We start from the raw sequence: 23398 nt of genomic DNA on the forward strand, positions 1-23398 counted from the left end.
ATAGTGGTTTGGGCAGGGGTAGAGTTAATTTTCTTCGTAGTAGATGATGCTGTGTTGCAGATTTGTGAGCAAAACAGTGTTGGTAAGGCACTGGTGTTTTAGCTGTTGCTGAGCAGTGCTTACACAGTGACAAGTCCTTTTCTGTTTCTCACGCTGCCCTGCCAGCGAGGAGGTCGGGGATGCACAAGAGGCTGGGAGGGCACTCAGCCAGGACAGCGGAGCCCAGAGGACCGAAGGGATATTCCACACCATTTAGCATCGTGCTCAGCAATAAATGCTGGGGGAAAGAAGGGGAAGGAGTGGGGAGTATGTACAGGGTTATGGCATTTGTCTTTCCAGGTAGCCATTACATGCGATGAGTCATTAATGCTACCTCAAATTTAACAACTTTACTTCTTTATTTCCAGTTCTTTTCCCTGTTCCACTTGGAGGGAGTGAGCGAGTGGCTGTGTGGTGCTTAGTTGCCTGCAATGGTTAAACCACAACTTTATTTAAGTTATTAAATTAGAGGTAACGTGGTCATATAAGCCTCACATAGAATGAGCCTAGGGTGCAATAATTGGCATATTATTGCAATAAAATAAACATTAATCTGTTCCAGAGTACTTGAAATATTTTTTGTACGGTTTGAAGTAGACAGCTGCTTTAACATGTTGAGGTGTTTGCTGAAGTTCTTGGAGTATCATTGGGCTGAGTTTGCCGTTCTTCAGCTTCCTGGCTTGCTTTTCCGTGCATTTAGACCTAAGTAGCATCTCCAGCTTTTCCTCTCAGTTTCTGGAATTTGGTTTTGAAGATATTGTCCTATACCCACTTGGAAACTTCCCTGTGTTTTATTATTACTTTTATCTGCAAAATAACTCAAACATCAGGTTTTTCGACGTCACTGCGGGACTTCTGTTGGGTAGTGAATTCAGGTAGTTGTTGCTCTTCAATATAAACCTTTAATTCTTTTGAAAATACAGATACAACCAACAAGTACTGTTAGCAGTCCTGAGTTCGCATTTTCATCTCCAGTTGTGAAATCTACTGAGGCAGAAGTGCTACCTACGTCTTCTGTAAGTAAAATAATAAAGGAGCTTGACTTTTTTTCTTAGGCATTTAGTAGGCTGTTGCAGAACACTAAAGCAGAATCTGCCTTGATGGAGAAAAGTATGTAGGCTTCTGGCTTATAATTTGTCATTCAGCATGCGTGCTACAAATGTGAAGAGCAGCTTTCAGATTTGGTTTTGTGTGTGCATTCGATTGAAGTTCCTGTGGCTTGAGAATCTGAAAAACCTCTCTTGTTCATAGCAGATTGGGTTTACATTTAGTGTTCCCGTTGTAAAATCGGCAGAACTTTCTGGACCCAGTGGTACTCCAGTGACGCCCTTTCTTACCCTAGGTAACTGAAACTTTAGCACTTCAGATCTGAAGTGCTGATTTTCCTTTTTTTCTTTATTAAATCTTCAATCTGTCCTGTCTGCGCATGCTAGCAATTCCAGGCAGTGTTGGACTTCTGCAGTATTTTTCCAGTGACAGATCTGCTTTTATATTTTTTTTTTGTTTTGTTGCTTTTTGTTTTGCTTGTAATCATAAAGCATTGCAAAGTAAGTAGAATTTGTGAAGATTCTTATGTGAGAAGCATGAAAGCTGGAAATTCTTGTTTCTAACAAAAGTGAGTATAATCTGCTCTAACTAGGTCACATTGTGAAAGCTGTTTTTGTTTTCTTTTGTTTCAAAAGACACCACCACCTCAACCAACATCAACACACAGAAAGAGGAGGTCAAAGATTTTGCTGGTGGTCCCTTCACCACTGCCCACGTCTTAAAGGAAGGAAGCGTCTTAGACGTTCTAAAAAATCCTGGAGAGATAATGAACTCCTTTTAAAAAGATGCTGCAAAAAATACGCTAGCATTTTTTATTAAAAAAAAAAACCAACACACGACTTATGGTTAATAGAGTATCTGCTATAAATATGAATGTAGGAGAGCATTACATTAAGCGCTGCGTTTGTTAGGGTGCATCTGCCCCCTTCTATTCTAAGTGGTGTTTGTTGCTGGAAGTAAAACTGCAAGATGAAAAGCAGATGGGTTGCATCTCCTTTACGTGTTAGGATGTAATTGTAAATGAGGTACTAAGAGAATTAGCCAGATAATCGGTGTTTCATTTTAAGTAAATACAATTTGTGGAATTGAAAAGGAAATGTTTGTAAAACTCAACACTCCTGTCCCACCTTCAGCCCAGGTGAAGAAAGAATAGGAAAGAGCTTCAGTTCCAAATACATGGCGAAAGCTGCGAATCTTTGGGCCTTAGCTTACAATGGCTCCTGTGGATTAAAATTTAAACTGCAAACAGAAGTGGAGTGTTTTACGTTAAAAACCCTTTTCTGAATTTTGTTTTTAAGCAATTGCAATTGTTTTCAACAGTTTCATAAAGTGTGTCTGTGGAAAAGATATCTTTTAAGAAAAAGGGCTTTATTGAATTTGATCTTTTCCCAAAAGTCTTCTTCTAACTTACATACTTGTTAAGAAGGCAGCACATTTCTCTGTTGGAAAGAGCTAAGTGAGAGAAAATACATTGTGCATTTTGTTTAAGGAAAGACCTCTGAGTGAAGTGACATTCACTTTCTTTATCGGTTTAAAAGAAGCAGAATCTAAATCCACATTGTTCAAAGACTTCATTTTTGACTAAAAAAAACCCAACAAACAAACCACAAAACAACTATGTTCAAGGTAGATTTACAAGCAACTTGAGCTGCTGTTTAAGATGCATTTCCTTTAGTCTTTCTGTATTAGTAGCTTGTCTTTCCTGTTAAAATTGCCACCTTTTAAATAAGGAGTTGTCCTGTGTCCGATGCATTTTGAAAAAGATTATAGAAAATTAGACAGTTGTTCAATTGTCTTGAGTTTTTATTATTTAATTAATATTCAGCATCTGTGGGAAAATACCGCATGGATTGCTGCTCCGAGTACAAACTTCTGTACAGTTACTGGAGTAGATTTGAGTCATCTGCTACGGAAGGAGGAGCTTTAGAAATTTGATTCGATTGGGCATCGCGTCTTAATCAAATTGTATTATTTCCATTCCACGTTGGACTGTCAGATTTCAGTCAGCTACTGTCTGTTTGTACTTGTATCGACCAGTGAAAATGTTGATTTAAAGCTTGCTTGGAAACAAAGAGTTAAATGAAGCTTTAACGAAATGTTCTGTTGTGACCCAGTGCAGCAGATGAAATTTCATCCGTTTAGATAAGATTTCTGGGGACTTCCTGTTGCGCTCGGTCTGAATGTCTAGTTGTAACCATTGGCACCTGAGTTGAAATTTTTGCCCTCTAGTAAAGTCACTTAGTTACATGTAGTGAGGTGCTGCGCTAACAGGAAGACTTTTTTTTCTTGCTTCCTAGACTTTGGATTGTTGAAAACACGCTCTTCTACGTCTGCACAACCTACAACAAGCACAGTGGTTTATACTAGGCCTGCAATAACAACTTTTTCTGCAGGTAAAGAGACTTCTAAACAAGCATCGTACTGGCAATCTGATACATGTGACCCTTTTCTGCAAAACAAAGACATAAAGGACAAATGTGTAACTTGTCAAGCTACTAAAGCGTCAACAGTTGAGAGTATGAAACAGACAGTAAGTTCAAGTCAATGCGACACCTCAAAGCCAGCAGCGCCCCCAGCAGGGATGCTGGGCTTTGGAGACAAATTCAAAACAGTACCTGGAACGTGGGATTGTGATACATGTCTTGTCCAAAACAAACCGGAAGCTACAAAATGTATAGCATGTGAGACACCAAAACCTGGAACGGGAGTAATGCCTGCTCTGACATGACCAGTGGTCACAGACAGCTCGGTGACAGTGACATCCTCCTCGAGCAGCACTGACACAACAGCCACTCTGGGCTTTGGAGACAAATTTAAGAAGGCGAAAGGCTCTTGGGACTGTGGAATATGCCTTGTACCAAATAAGACGGAAGATAACAAATGTGTAGCCTGTCAGTCTGAGAAACCAGGTATGGTCCTTTTTTTCCTGTTGTTTCCATCCTAGCCTCTGTGAATCTTGTACAGAATAAAAGTACGTTGCATATATGGAATATTTTAAGCAACACGATTCCCAGGTACGGTTGATGGGTTAGCGGCTGTCTGCAGGATTGGTTTACAGGCACTTCAGAGGTCTCAGCCCAGGTTCCAGCCTGTCGCATAAATTGAACTGATTGTGAAATGTATTAGTACGGAGCTGGATCAATGCAGATACCCCCGGCTTTGCAGCTGGTGAGGGAAGATGGCTGAAGTGGGTGACTTAATTTAAAAACAACATAGTGATTTTTCACTGGCGAAAATGAGAACTCCATAGAAAGAGTTAAAAATGACTGCGTTTTTCTCTTTCAAAAAATAAGTAAAAAAAATTACAGAATGTGTCCAAAATGCCTCTACTCACCGTTTGTATGTAATTGAGGGGAGATGTGAAGCCAGATTTCAAGACAGTGTAGTCTTAACTAGTCTTAAGCTAAAGCAGAGAGATGCCTATGAAGGTCAGTGGTAGGCTTCAAGAAAGCGAGTGACCCGCTGGGTAACTTCTTCAGGGCAGTACTGGGTTGTTTCCCATTGTGTGTGACCGTAATTGATTTTGAGCGTGGTTGTATTGTTTTTAAAATACGATTCTAATTCTAACTTTGACTCTAAATGTCATTTAACATGCCATTACATCGAAAAACACCTGTGCAAATATATCGTGGAAGAAACAAATTAAGATGGACTAGACCGGGCTTTTGTATTCATCCTGTGCGGTAAGACTGAAATTTCATGAGGTAAGATAATGGATTTCAGACAGAGTTGATTCTCTTGGACTTCCAACCTCTGAGCGGTCAGTCGGCATCTTTGTCTGAGGCTCTTGCCATTGCAAGGAGGAATTTTGGAAATGAGGGGTTTACTGTGACCATGGTGCAGTGAATTGCACGGTTACGTTGCACTTGTCAAGAGGAAGAGCGATGCAAGTAATACTAGGATAAAAGTTTTCTGCGTGTGCTGTGGAAGGGAAGAGCCATTCTTGTCTTTCCGGTTTTGAATTTGAAGCGTTATCTTCTGCTTCTCTCTTAAAAGGCACCTTTTTTTTTAAAAGGCACCTGTCAGGCCTCTTTATGGAGGTTACACTGTGGTCAACAGCAGCAGAAGCTTGTGTGCTGAACAGAGTTGTGTGTTGTTTGGAAGCTTTGAGTTCCACTCTGGTTTTTTTGTTTGTTTGTTTGTTTCTTTGTGGGTTTTTGGTGGCTTTTATTTTTTTCAGGGGCGGGGGAGTTGTGGAGTAGTTTTGAACATTTCTGTGGGATTTGACAAATCAAATTTAAAAGTTAATGTTCATTTTATAGTTCATGTTCAAACAGGATGGTTAACTGTCTTGTTTGTCTCACAGAGGGTCCAACACCTGTGACCAGTAGCAGTGCATCTGCATTTTCTGCTCCTTCTGGAGAATTTCTGGATTTAGACAAATTCAAGAAGCCCGAAGGAAGCTGGGATTGGGAGACCTGCTTGGTTCAAAACAAAGCAGAGGCCACGAAGTGTGTAGCCTGTGAAAGTGCAAAGCCAAGCACCAAAGCAGAGCTCAGAGGTAATACTTAATGATTAAAATGAGGATGCATATTCTGTGATTTATTTTTTGGTTTGCTCTGATTTTTTTTATTTTCTTACCTGTTAAGCACAATTATTTTTTCCTTTGAGGTGTGGCAAAATTATTCGTTTTTCCTGTAGGAATATTGCCTAGATAACATCTGTTTCCACACTTTTCCCCAAGAATAAGTTTATCCTTTTTAGAGAAAAGCTTTCATTAATGACGTGCTTGTTCTTTACATGCCCTACACGTTGTTCATTTGGAGTTCAGACTAAAAACATGATCTGTCAAAGAAGTTCGTATACTTTTTAAAGCCAGGTGGTGGGCAGAAAACACAGTTGTGAAAAGTTTTATGTAGAGAGGAAGCATGGGGTTTTCTTGTTTGTTTTACTGTTTGGTGGGTTGTTTGTTAAACAGTTTTGACTGGAAAGATCAGGACTAGAATGTAGTTCAAACCTTCACGTACTGCAGATACACCGTGGGTTACGGACTTGACATTCACTTATTTCTGCAGGTTTTGGTGCTGCGGCTGCGTCCACAAAATGCTGCCTTGCCATCATTTACATTCGGTGTTCACTCAGAGTGTTCAGGTGCAGAGTCTGCAGCTGCCTCACAGTTTATTTTGGGAAGGACAGAAGAGAAGCAGTACTTGCAAACCAGTACTTCAGGTAAACAGAGTATCTTTTGTCTTCACTTGTGCGCTTATGTCCATCAAGTAAGACCTCTGAAACCATACTAGAAAAAATCTGCGGGATTTGATATGTTCATGTACTAGAGCTTTAGAAAAAGTTTAATTCCTATATGCAGCATGTCTTCTGTCCTGGTTATTGATACGTACGCAATTAGTAGCAATCCCTTTTTTGATCTCAACACTAGGTTTAGACAAAAAATTGCGACACCTTAAGGAACCTGTCCTGCATCTCATACAAGCACAGAAGTTGCAGTGTCTCAATGCTAGCAGTACAGTTGGTGGTAAAATCTTTAGTAGGGTGAAATAGAGGCCTCACACTTTTCAGAGAAAAAAAGAGATGAGAGAGAGTATCTTATTCCCACGTACTTGCAACTATGCTGCAGAGTGTACTGCTGTTACTCTAGTGCTACAAAGGTCCAAAAATCACTGAACAGTTATTAGCCAGTTTTGTATTCCTTTAATTTGTTGAAAGACTGCAGTAGAGGATTGAAGTTTTTATTGAGGATCACTGTGTGGAAAAATTCTGATTGTTAAATGTCATTTGTATGACTTAAGAACCGCGTTTTGGAGTACAGAATTCAGTATTAATTCCAGAAGGGGTAAGGGGAAGGACATTAGCTAGTAATCCCGAACAAAAGCAGTGTATAGAGCTATACTGATTTTAATCGCAGTATTCTTACAGTTGGTCTGTTACTGAACAGATATGTTTTGGGGAGATATGGTGGCCAGGGAGGCGTGTGTGTTTGTGTGCTTCCTCTTCTAGTTAAGGTTCTGGGGTTTGGTTTAGTCAGGAAAATTCGATGAGGCACCTTGTGTAAAAGGAAATGTTAACCAGCATTTTTCAACACGGTGTAGTCCCTTAAAAGTGTCGTAGATGAAAAGAGGCCATAAACGCTGGGGGAAAAAGTTAGTGGGAAACTGAAAGCAGGATCACATTCAGTAGTGAGAGAGCAGCAGCCTAGGGAAAGCTGATGAATGACTGTAACAGATAGTTCTATTTTAAGTGTAAAACAACACTCAGTACTTTATAATGGTGGTCTTACCAGAGGGTTCTTCTCCATGGCTCCTAAAAGCACGTCTTGAAGGCATTCGAGTGCAGTGAACTTAAGCTGTAAGAGTTGGGCTGGTAAGCTTGGCCTGATTTGAAGCTGTAGGCACGGGGCTATAATTTCTGAACAGGCTACAAAAGAAACTGTACCACTGTGCTTTTCAGTGCTCCGTTTAGCAAAGCCATCAAATTGTTGCAGGCAATTGATGTTGTTCTTCTAAGAGCACCTGAAAGATATTTTTGTTTGAAGAGTTCAGAGGTACCGGTTAATACTGGTTCAGATAATTACAGCCAGCTCTTGGTGTTTGTGACCAATAAAGTTTGTGGCTCCAAAAGGAGTGGGTTAGTGCTAACTGATTAACTGCTGTATATGCAGAAATATGGAATCTGATTACTTACGCAGAGAGCACTTAAAATGTATTGTTTTGCTGGCTCTCAGTGAGTTGCATCTTAATGCTACCAAGGAATAAGCTTTTTGCTTCTGGCCCAAGTGTTTTAATTTGGTGAAAGCCTTTTCTGTGCACGTGCACATGCCAGAGAGGTTGCTTAAGTAATAGAAGCTATAGTAGCTGCTATCTTCTGTTTTTTGTAGAAGACAGAAACTGAATTCGTTAGCTTTGTAACTGTTATGCATACCAGAATTGGTTTTCTCCCTTTTGAAAATAGTAGAGGGTATGCCTATGTCAGATTTGGTGAGCAAGGTGATCAGATGAGGGCACTGCAAGACTGCCAGAACGCACCAGGTCTGGGGGGAAAAGGAATCCGGCTGAGCATAGGAATTTCTAAAAGGTAACCAAGGAGTTGTGCATTGATACAGTTATTCTAAATAATCAGATTCTTGTAGCTCTGCCTTTGGAAAGTCTGTGGCCCTTGCTGTAGTGGCTGCACACAGGATGCAGTCTACAAAACCAGAAATGCAGAAGTCCTATGTTTTGACTCCCTGGATTCATCAACCTGCTTCAGGATGGCTGGGGGAATCCAACTGTTAAGTCTAGCCAGACAGCGCAACTTGGGCTTAGCTGCCATTGTAACCAGCCTTGTTTCTCAACAGTAGCAAAGCTGAATGCATTGGAAAATATTTTCAGGTTTGGGCCTGCATAAGGTAGAAGGGACAAGAAGTGGTTTTATATGCTAGGGAGTTCTTGTTCTTAGAGCTTTCCCTCTAGTTTGAGAGAAGCACATAACTAGTTTTACAGTGGGTTGACAGGAAAGAAGTGGGGGGGAAAAATGGGAACGCAGGGAGAAAGCCAAAGGCGTTATTACTAGAACAGGTTTAGAATGCTATTCTTTGCTTTTCATGAGCTTAGGGCAATGGGGAGTTTAAAGCTTAGCACTTCCTGAGAGGGTTTCTTACTCTACCGGCTCAGTTCTATCACTTATTTAAGGCAATTCAGGTCTCTGAACGGTTAAAGAATTGATACCAAATTTGATGAACTTTGATTCAGGATACTGACAAAACAGGACTTCATATAAACAATTTCAGTATGTTCATGAGGTTAGCTTGTGCGTTCTGTTAAATAGTAAAAAATGACACTTCTGTTTCTGTTTACCTAGCATAATTCTGCAAATGTTGCCTCCTTCTGCTTTAGAATGGAAATGCTCTTCTCCAAGAGAGCACTGTCCAAACTTCTTTGCCAAAATTTTTTGATTAAATTAATATTGTTTTATTTTGAAAACAAGAATAAGCCACAAACATGTTTTCTTGCTTCGGCTATCCAGAAGAACGTCAACAGTATTTTCAGATTTTCCTTCCCTACACAACTGTATGTAGGAAGAGTGCAGTTGGAAGCAGAAGACCTAAGATGATGTATCTTCTGTTTGTTTACTACAGTAACAAGACAATGGATTACCTCTTTATTAGAACTTGTGTAGCTTTGCAGTATTGAAACAAATGTAGGTATTAAAATACACATCAGTAATACGTTTCTGAATGGCTGAGTACCGTGCTCTCTTAGCATTGAAATACCCAGCCATTGGATTAGTTTGTCCCTCATGTTTGCTGAGTTTGGAAGCTATTTCAGAATGCCTTCAGCTTGTATTCTTCCCCAAAAGCATAGAACTCACTTCTCTGCATCCCCAATTCAAGTCAGAGAAACTGGGCACTGCAAACACAGGAGGTCTGCCTGTACAGAATCAGTGAAGACAAGTCTAAACAGCGGATTTTTTTGAATATGCAGCTGGGTTATCTGAATGTTCTTTATGCAGTGTACCTCAGTTTTAGTACAGATAGCACTTGTCTTGGTTCTTGTCATTAGTCTGAAGCTGCCCCTGAGAAAATCTTGAAAGGGAAAGTAGTGAAAGCTAATCAGCTGGCCCTTTCTTCTTAAGAACCAGCGTATTTCGTAATTCTCCCACTAATAATAAGGCGTCATGCTGAAGAATCGCGATTGTGTTGTTAAGCAAGACTGACTTCACCTGAGCGGTATAGTTGGCAGCTGTTGAATGTTTAATGGACTTTAAACAAACAAAAAAACTGAGCAGGTGGAGGTAGACATGGCAAACTGACAGGCAGCGTCAGATGCTTCTTTGAAATGGATAATCTGACTCCATTCACTTCTTTCTGGAAATAAGATCTAGTAATTAACCAAACAAAAGATAGAAGGGTTAAGACTGCATCTTTAAAGCAGCTGTGCTTGATAAATGTCTCTGGTCTTAAATCAATCTTTAGCAAAGCACAGAGACTTAGCAGCAGCTTGCTTATGCCAACGCTAAAAATACTTGATGTGTACAGGTAACCATGTCAAGGCTCTGGAGTTAATCCATGAGAACAATTCCTTCTGGTATTGGCAAAGGTGAGGATGCTTGCTTCTATAGAAATGAGGTTTTGAGCTGTGATTTAAGCTGTCACTTAGGTGACTGTTTAGGAAAGCTTCCTTTTAAGTTTTGAAGTATGTAAGCTGACAAATTGTTTAAGTTCAGAACTGGGTTTACAGTTTCTGTTCTCTGACTGTATGCAACTTCTCATGTTTCAGACTGAAAGCAGAATTGCAGCGGTACCAGTCATACAACTATAATGCTTATTGCCAAGATTACCAGAACTACCACTCGCAGAGGAGTTACGATGCTTACGCTGACTACAACTACAGCTCCTATGCTCCCTATGACAGCATGCAAGCTGTTGGAGACTGCTCTTTAGGAGATTCTTTAATGGCTCCAGCTGTTTTTGAGGTAAAGATAGTGCACGCTTGCTGTAAAGAAAATATTTCACAGATAATATGTTGTACAGATTTGTGTGAATCAGCAAAAAGAATCCGAAGTTGAAAACATGCTTTCTGCTTAGTGTGAAGTTAAAAGAGCAGATTCCATTCAGAGGTGTTTGTATTTAAGTGCTTAAATAGTAAATCCATAGAATTAGTGATTTATACACCATTATTTGTTCACGCATACCAAAGAATGGTTTTGACAGCATAATTGCGTACGCTTCTTCTGTTCCTGTTCTTCTGATTTGCTTTGCTTAAAGCAAATTAAACAGTTGTTGTAAGTGGTCTTATCGTGGTCAATGTATTAGTTGTGACCTCCGGAGGTCCCTTCCAACCTGTACTGTAATATTGGCTTTCTTCTAAAAATAAGTAGATAAAATGCCATCTATCCTTGTAGTTGTAGGAAGAAGGAATGGGTTGAGACTGCAGCACTTTGAATCTGTGATGCTTTCTGAAATGAGTTATGATTAAACTTAGCCTTTTCTGTCTTTCAGGAATCTTCAGTTATGACTGCAATCGGTGATGACCTAATTACTGACGGTAATAAGGGTTCTATCATTGTCACTTGAGTTTAGCCATCCTTGTGCCTTTTAACAATACAAGCCAACCTCTACTGGATGAAGAACATCTTGAAAATTCAGCTGAGGTCAAACCTCTGTGGGGTTGATCTGCAATCAGCTGGGGTTTTAAAGCTGATACAGCATACACTGACCGCATCAAGTAAAACGGGACACTGTCAATGCTTCGCAGCAGGTTTCTTGTACCTGTGCCTTCATTCCCATTTGAAAATGGTCTAATACAGAATTTTGTTCTTTGTATTGGTTCCGCTAAACAGATTTTATATTAGAAACTCAGTAATATGCAAAAGCTTTGTTCTCCACCCTGAGGTAAAAGCTTATGTTGCAGATTCCAAAAGGAGGATTCAGCTTGCACTTACAAATACGGTACAAAACATATTTGTGTCCTGGAAGGTTTGCAAAGTTCCTCACGTGGAGGCATTTTGTGTTAGTGTTTAGAAACTATCCTATGTAACGTGTATTGCCGTAGAAGTGAATTAAATGACTCTTGGGAGGGTTTCATGGCTGATTATCCGTAAACGTTATCTTTACTATCTTAAACATTGTCTTTGTCTTTATCTTGAAAGACAGTTCTAGTCCCAGCCTTCTAATATAAAAATTCCCAAAAGTTGGAGCTGTGAGGCTCAAAATTTTAGAGGACTAAATACCTCACTAAAATTAGTAGATCTAATAGCTTATTACACTTAGCTTAAAATACATTTTATTAGCCATTTCACGTGAAGTTTTTTTGTGCGCATGCCTCAGATTTGATACTTGGACTTACCAGGCTTTTATTTTCAGATCCACAGCTCTACTTGGATGTTGATGAAATGAACAGACAATTCACGGAGACAAGCGAAGAACTCTACGATTCACTCATGAATTGTCACTGGCAACCTCTGGATACGGTCACTTCTGAAATCCCCTCTGCTATTTAAGTGTCTTCTAGAGCATGACCGTTATGGCCAAAGTGCTAAAACTACATTTCTTCTACATTATTCTAGCTCATAAGTTTTAAAGCACAATGATAGGTTGGGTTTTTTTTGCTATGCTTTTGACAGTTTCTGTAATCTTTTTGTTCATCACTCCCTTCTTGGAGCATCATGAAGTCATGTAAATATTCGAGAAATGTAAAGAGGTAAATGGGGTCTAAAGATAGACTTGCCTGTGTAAATAAAAAATTTGTTTCTGCAAACCTGCCAGCAAGGGATTTTACTTGTACCTGTGTGCAGCACGTTCTCTTCCGGCTTATGGAATTTAACAAGGTAGTAAGGGTATTTCATCTGTCTTTATTTTTATATGGGCATTAGGACACAAGCAAAATCTAGCTTCCCCTTGTTTTCCTGGTTCCTTAGGTAAGCGACAAGCCAAGCCTTTCATGTGCTTGCTTAGACTGGAAGTATGTATGGGAGACACTCACAGGCCTTGCTATGGAAACACCTGTGCCCACTTTTTCCTGCAGGCTGCTGGCTCTAACTGTACTACTGATACATGCTAGGTCAGCTAAAATTGGCTTATAAATAGGGTATGTTAAGCATATGGAAGTGTAGACTTCAACTGCCATAGCTACAAACATCCCGTGGAATGAGGATGATGTCTGCTGGCACTCTCTGCATCAGCATTCAGTTTTCCCTTGCCCTTCTTACTGTTAGACTTCTCAGCTGACGCTTTACAGCGAAGAAATTGCTACAACATAATCCGTGTTCTTAAACCTAAAAAAAAAAATCTTGGAGAAAACAACTTGCTGGTTTTCCCTCCTTGCTGGCAAGGAGAAAAATAGTCCACCAGGAACAACAAAAAAATCCTAGTAACAGCTCCTTAAGTTATACCCTCTGCTACCCTCTCTGATTGCTCTGGTCTTCCTTCATTCGTGGTAATGAAGTTTTTAAAGCTCTGGTAGAAGGATGACAGCACTCAAGTCAAAGGAGATGAGAGCAATGAGGAAAGCTTTGCTTTAAGCTAGAGCAGTCTTGCGAGTTGCTGCCTTTATGCTGTTCTTATCTTGAAGGGTACAGAGTCTTTTCCAGTCATAGGGACTCCATAACCCTATGAGTATGGAGAAATAGTTGCTAATTAACAGTGTGTATAATAAGTAAGTGAGGCTGGAAACAAAAGAATATTCCTCCAAGAAAAAAAAGGAAGCAGAAATTACTGTACTTAATAGCTGGGGAAGCTGTTAAAGCTAGTTGACACAGTTCTGGTACTGCCGTGTGTGTTTTGGGGGCAACATAAACCATAATTGCTGTGATGGCAGGTAAGAATCCAATTCTTTTTTATGGCTTAGTGTAGTCAGTGAAAGCAGTGGTCCTAAGCTGCATGCTGTTCTTAAATGTAATGCAAATTCTCTTTTGTGACTCCTCAGTACTTCCAGGTTACTTGTAGCTGATCACCAGCAACTGCTTCTGTTAGCTATTAGCTGTTGGGTTTTTGCTAGGAATACTTTCAGTCCTGAATTGAAATGATGACATCCTGAAACAGAAGAGGCTCTTGGAGTATTGTAGGAAGCACATTCTTCCTGGTTCTAGTGCAGGTGTAGACGTAGGAGGAGACAGAAGGCAAAGAACCTCACATAGGTGGAGGGGGTGAGGTGGCATCACAGTTAGAGCTGTTGCAGTTAACTCTTCCCAAAGCATGAAAGCAACGTGGCTGGGAACAGGGATTTGTTGGGTTGCTTCTTTGTGTGAGCCAGGGAGTCTTTTGAGGGGCAGATTAATAAGAATATGACACAAGGTAGAGGTGGAATAGATGAAGCAAAGAATTTGGGTGGGAAAAGGGTTGCTTGTACGTGTCTATGGAATTGTTTCAGGGGACTGAGCTGGGGCAAATTCAAGATAATAGATGCAGCCTCCTTGAATTTGGATGGCAGTGCTGAAGCTTCAAAACCTTACAAGCTTTGATGCCACTTCAATTGTAGTGCATAGCTGTGGTACTTGAGCTCAGAAGTGCAAACTGCACAGGATTTTTTTATCTATTTTCTTCAACGTGAGCAGCAAAACATCTTCCAGGAATGTGCCTGGGTGCTACGCTGCTTTGACACGGCTTGCTTTGCATCACCAAACACAGTAGTTAGGTTGCATCGAGTACTTTGTGGAAACATTCATTGTGTTGTCACCCAGAAATGGGATGCTACAGATGTGTGTTGGCCCGGCAGTATCAGTGCTGTTTTTTGGCCTTTGAGAGGTTGGTCCATAACATGTGACCTGTGTAACGAGAGGCCCACATAGATTGGTGACTTCATTAAGTCTGATGCTGTGGTGGTGTGTGACCCAAGGCCCTGAACGTCAGAAAATCAGGCTGTGGCCACCTATTTTATGCAGACTTTGCCTATTAACAAGGTCTCTACACTGTACGTTAGAGACGTGCGCCTCCTTTTCCGGACTAGATAGCGAAAATACCAGTTTTGTAGTTCAGTGAATGAGATTGGTTGGGCTGTTTGTTCTCCAGAGCTGAAAAATGTTGGGAGTGTATTCTCTTGGAGTCCACAGAAATGAAAATGATGAGAGGAAGAGAACGTTGGTTGCAGCCCGCGTGCTGCTGTTATAAAGTAGTTCTCTGATGTCTTTTTCCCTCTGCTGAGACTTATCAGCCTATCGTCCTTTCCTGTTAGGAGCGCATACCTGGCTTGGGATGGTGTGCGCAGGGCAGATTCTTTACCGTAAGAGCGCAGTGAATGCCAGACTTCTTCCTGTACTGCCGTGTTAACCGTGAGTCACAAATTCAGGAAGCAGTGATTGCATCGGAACTGCTAGAATGCTTTGCGGAGTCTTTTTACTGGGTAAACTTCACAGCTGCAGTTACAACTTCCAGCCTGTGTTAGCTGAACACATCGTACTGGTGCCCGCCATCAGTTTGACAAAGATGGGATTGCAGTAGGAACTTGCTTTCTTCCTTCTTTTTAATTAAACAAGTCTTTGAAGCAACTTTTCCAACACCGCCATACTTCACTTCTTCCAGTTATTTTCTGTTTTACTTAGCTGAAATGTTTTTTTTTCTTCCAAGCTTGAGGAAGTTTTCTACAAGAATGTCCCGTAATGATTTCATAAACTCTTTTCGTTGTACCTAGCTGCAACAGAGAGTGGGGGGAAGATTGATCAAATGGTGATGATCGCTGTCATTCTGCTGGACACGCAGATACTTGCCTTTCGTTTTGGCTCATTTTTAATACCAATTAACTTCAGTGCCTCGCGTTAATAGACACCGTTTGACTGCATCGGCAAATGTTTCTGAGTCGTGTCATTAAAGGCCTGTCACCCTATGGAAATCCTTCTAAATAAGAAAAATGGCATTTAAATAAATAAATAAAGCAGCGTTTGAACTTATGAGCAAACCTAGCGTAGCTGCCTTTGACGCTGATCTGGAGGAGAAAAATCACGTTATCACGCTACTATGGTTGCCTTAATAGGTTTGGTGTACATGAGGGAGGGAAGTATTATGTGATGTTTGCCTAGCTATTACATGGCCGATGCAGGAGGGGTTTTAGTCAGTTCCCTGAGCACGTATTGTTGCAGAAGTCGGTGATTTCACTGCCCAATGTCTGTTATTAAGGGCACGATTCATGTCCCGTTATCGTTTTTATTATTTATTTATGTGTTTATTTTCTGGGGCGGCGATCTGTCACGATGCCCATCGTTCCCCTGCCGTGGGGTAGAATTTAGCGTGACGACTGCCTCCCGGACCAACGGGGCCACGAATCCGGCCTAAAACACTGCTTGTGCGTTGGTTGTCGGCGTGGGGGCTGTTGGTTGTCGGTGCGGGGGTATCGGTTGTCGGTGCGGGGCTTTTCTGACGAGCACTGTGGGCTCGGGGCGCCGTCCCACGCCCGGCGCGGTGCTGCGGCACACCAGCGGTCGGCGCCACGGCGCGGGGAGGCTCTGGAGGTGACTCCTAGCCCCGTGCTTACGGTGGCCGGGCCGGGGTTCATTATGGCGGCCGGGTCCTGAGGGCGGGAGCGGGAGGGCGGCGGGACCGGGACGGGACCGGGGCGGGGCGAGGAACGGGAGCGGCAGCGGGAGGGGGGGGCGCGCGTTCCCGTGAGGGGAGGGGGCGCGCGAGGGAGGGAGGGGGAGGGTGTGAGAAACACTCCGTAGCCAATAACTTGGGCTCAGGCGAGGAGCTCGGCGAAGCAGGAATTTATTCGCGATCGCAGTGGCGGGCGTCCCGTCCGTGCGAGGACTACCGCACACCAAATTTCCCTGGTGTATTGCCAAGCACTTCCCCGTGCAAGGGCTTACCATACACCACATTTCCCGAGACTCTTCCTTTCTCTCCCTTATCTCACGCTTCGTCCGTCTCCGGCCGCGCCCCTCGCGGAGCTGCGGAACCGCGGATCAGGACTCCACACTCGCTCCGTACAAAAGTACGTCTCAATCACACGGCACACAGAGTCTCACCCGACCCCCAAGGCAATACTTCCTATTTCTTACCTTGGTCTGTGCACAGAGTTACCGGATCAATTCTCAAAGCCGGAGTGCCTGCCTTCTTCCCTTCCCCACTCCTTCACGGATCCTGCCTCTTTCATCAGTCTCGGGCCCTCTGTCAGCTCTCCGCAGAACCGCCGCCGTCGATGCACAGGACCGCTGAAATCAGCGGGGCATGCCTTCCTGCTGCTGCGGCGGTGGGGCTCCCCAGTAGGCGACTGGCTCCCGGACGAGCCCCCAAATTGTGAGAAACACTCCGTAGCCAATAACTTGGGCTCAGGCGAGGAGCTCAGCGAAGCAGGAATTTATTCGCGATCGCAGTGGCGGGCGTCCCACGAGCAGGAGCGCCCCTGCTGGTTCCAAAACCCAGTTTATATACTTTTTGATGACGGGACCCTCCCCTGTTTCCCCACTGAGGGGGTGATCCAGGCTCACAATCTGTCTGATGCTTCCCAGACAATGCATGGCCTTCAGTTGCCGGCCTGTTAAATTTCGAATTTCTTTCGACTTTTTTACTGGTTGAAGCGGTAATGGTTCTTCACTTACCTGACTTGACTCAACACCGTGATTTTCCCCGAATTGTTCTACGGAGTCTGGTTGTCTGCATTTTACAAGGTCGCCTGCTAAGCGTTCTTATCGCTGCAAGCACACCTCGATACCCCATTCCTTACCTTTAAACAACGTAACTCTGCAAAAACAACATTTTTATTCCCACGAGGGGCAGGGCAGGCCCCGCGGCGCGTGGCGGCGGGGGGCGGGGGGGCCCCGTGACGGCACCGAACGCGGGGGGGGGGCGGTATGGCCTCGGGCGGCGCGACCGGTAGCGGCGCGACCGGCAGCGGCATGGCCGGCGGTGGCAGGGCCGGTGGCGGCGGGGCGCCGGGCGGCAGCCCAGGAGCCCGATCAGGAGGAGGAGGAGCAGGAGGAGGAGGAGGAGGAGGAGGAGCGGCCGGCGGCAAGGTGAAGAGGCGGCGCCACCGTTTGGGCGCCGCGAAGCCCCCCTGTGCCAGGAGCAAGCGGGTGAGGAGCGGCCCCCCCACAGCGGGCCCTTCCCCCTCAGCCCACCAGTTACCCCCTTACTTACCCCCTTACCTTACCCGCCCCTTTATCCCCTTAGTTACCCCCTACCCACCTCCTTACCCCCTTAGTTACCCCCTCGACCGCTTAGTTACCCCCTTAGTTACCCCCTCAACGGCTTAGTTACCCCCTTAGTTACCCCCTCAGCCCCTTCCTAACCCCCTCAGTTACCCCCTCAGCCCCTTCCTAACCCCCTCAGTTACCCCCTCAGCCCCTTACTTACCCCCTTACCCCTCTACCCAGCCCATTACCCCCCTCCTCCCCCTCCCCTTCACCCCCAGCCCGCTGCCCTCAGGACCCCCAGTGCCACCCCCAGGGCTTTCCCCGCTCCCTGCACCCCTCCTCAGCCCATCATCAATTCTCTGAACGTTACCTGCCAGGCTTTGCTTCTCGTTTGTGCTGTAGGGTACAGCAGGTTGATGGTGAAAGCGGTCCGTCAATTCGGGGTGTGAAAATCCCCGTGCTGGAGGGGGGACGCGCCGAGATCCCTCCCAGCAGCTCTTTGCTAAGAAATGTCAGGACGCCCAGAGAGATGCTCTGGAGATGCCCTCTGCACATGTTTGTTCAGCCAAAACCTCTCCGCTATTAAATGAGCAACGTAGCTGAGGGGATTGATTATCATATGCAAAACCAAGGGAGCGCTACGCATGGATAGCTGCTCATTTAGGTTTTTATCACTTGCAGAAATGCCAAGTCCCTTATACCACATATTGACAATCAATCTTGTCCATCTAAAGCTGGCCTGGAAGGGCAATGCAAACATTCCCCACGCTTACAGAGCAACCGTTGAAACCTCTGGCTTGAACAGTGCATTAATGTTGAAAGTGCCATAGCTTGCGTGTGCCGACACTGTGTAGCTAACTGATAAACCTTACACGTGGATTAAAAATAATCAGTGGAGATGGTTTTCTAACTTTTCCATTGTCTGTTATCTCTGCGTGTTTTCCAGTAGGTTTATTTAAAGAGTGTGCCAGAGCAAACACGTGCGTGGGGATATCTGGGGGATTCTGCACAGAGAATGGCTGCTGCACATCCAGCGCAGATCAAATTAACAGTAACTTATCGGGGAAGAATTTTAATGATTTGATAAATAGACAAACTGATAGGTGTTACATGTGTGCATTTATTATAGCAGTTAGCTTTGTAACCAGACGAATCGTGCAAATGTTCATAACGTAAAAGGACGAGCTTTGAGCAGATAGCTTGCTTAGAGCATTTGTCAATTAATTTCAGTTTATTTTCAATATCATGTCCACTCTGCAGAAGGTTCTGTGGCTTAATGTTAATTGTCTCTCAGTGATGCAGTTGGGGAGGCACGAAAGCGACCGATGCGATTTTGTGAGGTTATACCTCTGGTTCTGATCCCTACCCCGCTGTTTTTCTCATCCTTCCCCCTACAACTTTAGTCGATAAGTCGATTCTTAGAAATACTTAAATAGATGTGTTTTGTGTGCTTGTGATCGTAATTACAGCCCACCAAACCCTCTGTCTCTTACCATTAAGCTCTGAAGGTGCCTGGGCACTGTAGGCAGTATAGTTAGCAGCTTCAAAGTTCCTGGGAACTAGTCCTGGATCTAATTTACCTTTTTTTTTTCCCCCTGCCTGCAGGAGGGATGATTAGCAGGATGCCTAGCTCATGATTGTCAGCTTTCTGGATATTAATTTTTATTATTAATTTTTATTATTAATTATATTCATTTATATTAATTTATCTTTTATTTAACCGTAGTTCCTGGGGCTTTTGGTCAGGTGGGAATTCTCCGATCGTACCCGATGTATGCCGCAGAGTCAGTCTTCTACAAAATACAGCAACAGCTTTAGAAGGCTCTTGCAAGAGGAGGTGCTGGTGCTATAGCTATAGCTGTGTTTCTTCCAGGACATCTTCTGGGTTAGCCTGACTGTTGAGAGCAGAACTGGTTTTTGTGCGTATAGTCACTGCAATTCAGCATTACTAAAATTGAAAATATTTAGATTCACTGATTTTAATGGGTAGTATGGTCCTGACTGTCGCAGTAGATAATTGCTGAACTTCTGGTTTAGTTGGTTTTCACGGGAGGGTGCGAAGAGGAAGAGTCCTGGAACAAGTCTGTAGGTCAGGAGCTGTTCAGGCGTAGAGTTTCCTGATAGCCTTGCAGATTGACGACCTGCTGGTGAATTTTGGCAGAGGTTTCAAAACTTTGAACCTTGCCAAGGTCACTTGGAAGTGCAGAAAGTGATAGGTAGTTGTAAATCAATCTTAGGTGAATTTAGGTTTACCAGAAGTGTAGCGATCCTATGCCAGGGATCAACCTCGTCGTCGTCTTCTGAATATTTGCTGTATAATATCTGTCTTCAAGGTCCGTGGAAGGTGGTATCCCAGCATATGCTGTTGACTGCGTTTCTGTAATTAAACAAGTGTTTTTTCTTTCAAGCAGGGATTAATTAGCAGAATGACAGAAACTGTGAAAAATATTGTACCGGCCTGGCTGCAGAAGTATTTCAATAAGCGTGAGGAGGAGTGTGTAGACAGAAATGAATCTGCAAACCAGGAGGAGACTCCGGTAAACTATCACCACGATTATTCAGATGAAGATACCATAATCGATGAGAGATTCACGCCTGAACCAGCAGGAATTAGTAGACGAGGTATGTGAAAAATCATTTGTAATTCTGGCCATCTGTATTTATTCACAGATTTCTAGTTTTGAATCTGAATTTCAAAAGGAAATTGGAATGAGGGTTTTGACAGAATGAAAAAAACCCAAAAAAAGTCAAAACAACTGTTTGTGAAACCGTCTTAGCTTTAAACTGTATACACAGTTACGAAGCATACATCTTATGCTCTTGGAAGGCATCAGTTAACTTTAGGTACTCTATTAGCCAGGTGCTAAATGCTGAAAATAAGTCATTTGCAAGTGTGCTGGGTTGCATTTTCCATCTTTTAAAAGATATGGAATGAAAATCTGTCTAATTGCCTAAGGCAATTAAAAAAATTAATTTGTTTTGCAGTCTTCGAAACAAAAGACTAGATGCTAGAATGGCAGAGGAAAATTCCGTCTCGTGTCCCGACTTTGTTTGTTTTGTTTTGTTTTTTTTTTGTTTTGGGCTTTGATCAATTTAGTAAAGTTCCTCGTTAACTTGATGGTGAACTGGGGAACTTGTGCACGGATGTGGTTTATGAGATTATTATCCTTAAAATATTCAATAACTTTAAGGTCTACGCGGGGGGAGGGGGTGTCTTTGAAAAGGTATTTGGACCGTTGGCAACGGGGTTTGCAACTCCTTTACCTCATGAAAGATTAATTTGTCTTATATCCAGTGCCTCTCACTGTTCCTGTAGTCCTGTTGTATAAATTTGCATCTATTCTTATTTGAGTTTCTCTTAAATTAGCTGTTTTGGGGAAGTCAGCTTTTAATAAGTGAAGAAGTTTTGTCTGAGCGTGCGTAGGTAACCATAGATAATGTGGAAAGTCAGTTGCTTCTGTTGTTGGCAGAATCAAAAAATAAGGAGGAAATATCTTTGCCTCCAATCTCATCTAATTGTAAACAAGGAGATTGATGGCTTTCTGTGTAGCTGTAGCTTGGGAATGAGTTTGGAGAAAAGAATAGAGAAGGTCTTCGTGACTGAGGAACACATGTTGGCTTTCCTATGTAACTGCGTGAAAGGAGCTTTCAGTAAGAACAGCTGCACTGCAAGCTTGCTAACTCCAGGAGATCAGGAGCAGGTGGACACCCTGGAACCTTTTGCAGCTTATGTTGCTGTCCGTGGGTGTTGCTTACTATGCTTAAGAATAAGATTATTTTTTTTAATTATTACTACATTTTGAAACCAATGTGTTTCTTCAGTTCTGAGGTATCAGTGTGCTGGAGCCTATATTGGGTGGCCTTCCGCCTGAAGAACTTTCTGTATCTCAAACGGTGCTGTCCTAAAAATCTGCTCATGGTTTGGAGAGCTAATTAGTGGTACTGCAGTGGTTATGAAGATTGAACTAACTAGTTTAAGCTTCAGTTCAAGTATCAAGAGGATAGTGGCTCAAAGTCATTTGAATTGCCCAGATTCCTGGGAGAGACAGTAGGCTTTCATCAGGCAAAATACCCATGAATAGTTCCATTCATTTAGCAAGATAGACTTCAAGGCCACCTATTCCAGGCCACTGGCATTGTTTGCAGACCCTTTGCTTCAAGAGGGAAAAATGCTCATCTGGTTACTTGGGTCAACATCCTTGTCCCTTGGGTCAAAATCCCAATAGTTAATGGGTAGGAGATGATGTTTTGCCTCTAACGTGAGCTGATATGGAAGAACTTGGGAAAAAAGTACTGCAAACGTTCATTTTCATGTTGTGTATTCAGATTAATGTAACCTTTGTTCCAATATTATGGAAGCTGCAGTGTTATCTGTAATTTACCGTGTAATCTCAAATTTTGTAAAGCTTATTGCAAGCTGTACATGGGAGAAGGAGTATATATGTTTGATTTAGTGAACGGCCAAGTCAGCGTTAGAGCATTTGAGCACGGGGTCAGAATGTGGTGTTGTAAATCCTCATAGTTAACTACTTCTGGATGCAACATTAATACTGTGTATCGCAAGCAGTGTTGTTGTTGTAGCCAGACAGTTAGATGCAACCGTATCTGGGTGAGGAAGAAGTTAAATTTGGCTTCTCTCTTTTTGCGCTTAGAACTTGGCAATAGCATGGCTGTCGATAGGAAACAGGTTTTGGCTTCTGTGAGCTTGTCTATAGCAAAGCTAATTATCTCCCTGTTCTTGTCTAGAACCATCCACAAGTAGATCAGCACTGAACTTCCCAGTTGTGTTAACAAGGCCCTCTCTTCATCGGAGCCGTCTGAATTATACCATGCTGGATTCTCCTGTCCCACCTTGTCAGCCCTCGACATCTTCTATATTTGGCATTGGCAGTCCTAGGCTGTCCTTCATAAAAGAAATAGAAGATTCTACCTCTCAACAAGACGATGATAACATCTCAACAACCAGTGATTCCTCCTCTAGAGCATCTGATGAAGGTGATTTTTGTGTTCTCTGTTTAATTGACTTTTTTTTTAATGTGAAGTACCTTGCGTTCTTTAATATTCCACATCACCTTAGTAAATAAAATAGGTGAATGTCAACTTTGGATGCGAGAATTAAATTGAATTTTTAGTGTTTTAGAAGTATATAATCCTATCACCTTTTTAATAGAAGCGTGCTTTGGAATACGTTTATGATACCCTGATATTAGAAAGAGTCAATGCTGAAATATACACGTTCAGCTAGGTTATATGTAAATTTTGAACTGGGACGGTAGGAAATCAGGCTGACTTGCCGTAGCTTGACAACTAGGCTGATTGTCTAGAAGGAAGAGTGACTCAGAATATCTAACAGACAGCTGGTTAAATGTGAATAAGTGCAGGTGACAAATAGGAACACGAGATGTTTTCCTGTGTTTCAGCAAGAGAAGATAAAGAAACTACTCTGACATAAGCTATAGGCTGTTTTTTGACCTTTCTTGGTAGAAGGCTTCAGCTGTCAATACTTTCATGTCTTTTGCCAAATTCATTGAGGAAAGCACACCATTTTAAAATAAAAAATAAGCATCGTGTCGATGTAGGTTGGTACGTAGGTCTTCTCGCTGAAAGGGCGAACAGCAGGTTTGCAGCTTTTTCTAGTCCCCCATATAGACAGGGACTGACGTGTGCTCAGCAGGTTTTGCAGAGAACTTTTGTACAGCTGAGAGTAGAGTTGCTGGGCTTTAGCAATATAACCTGAGTGCACTAGAACTTTCTGGTGTGTCTTCGTAAAACATACATGGGCAGAAGATCGTTAACTCTTAGAGCAGCCTTTGGGGAA

The 23398-nt window shown here is 42.8% G+C and overlaps 1 protein-coding gene across 1 annotated transcript in view; it reads right to left on the reverse strand.

The window, feature by feature from the left end:
• Nucleotides 1-23398, reverse strand: part of LOC310902202 (uncharacterized protein C6orf52) — a 112386-nt gene that overhangs the window by 45985 nt on the left and 43003 nt on the right. The window lies entirely within an intron of this gene.

Source organism: Anser anser, assembly GCF_964211835.1.
Source record: "Anser anser genome assembly, chromosome: 7".
Taxonomy (NCBI): Eukaryota; Metazoa; Chordata; class Aves; order Anseriformes; family Anatidae; genus Anser; species Anser anser.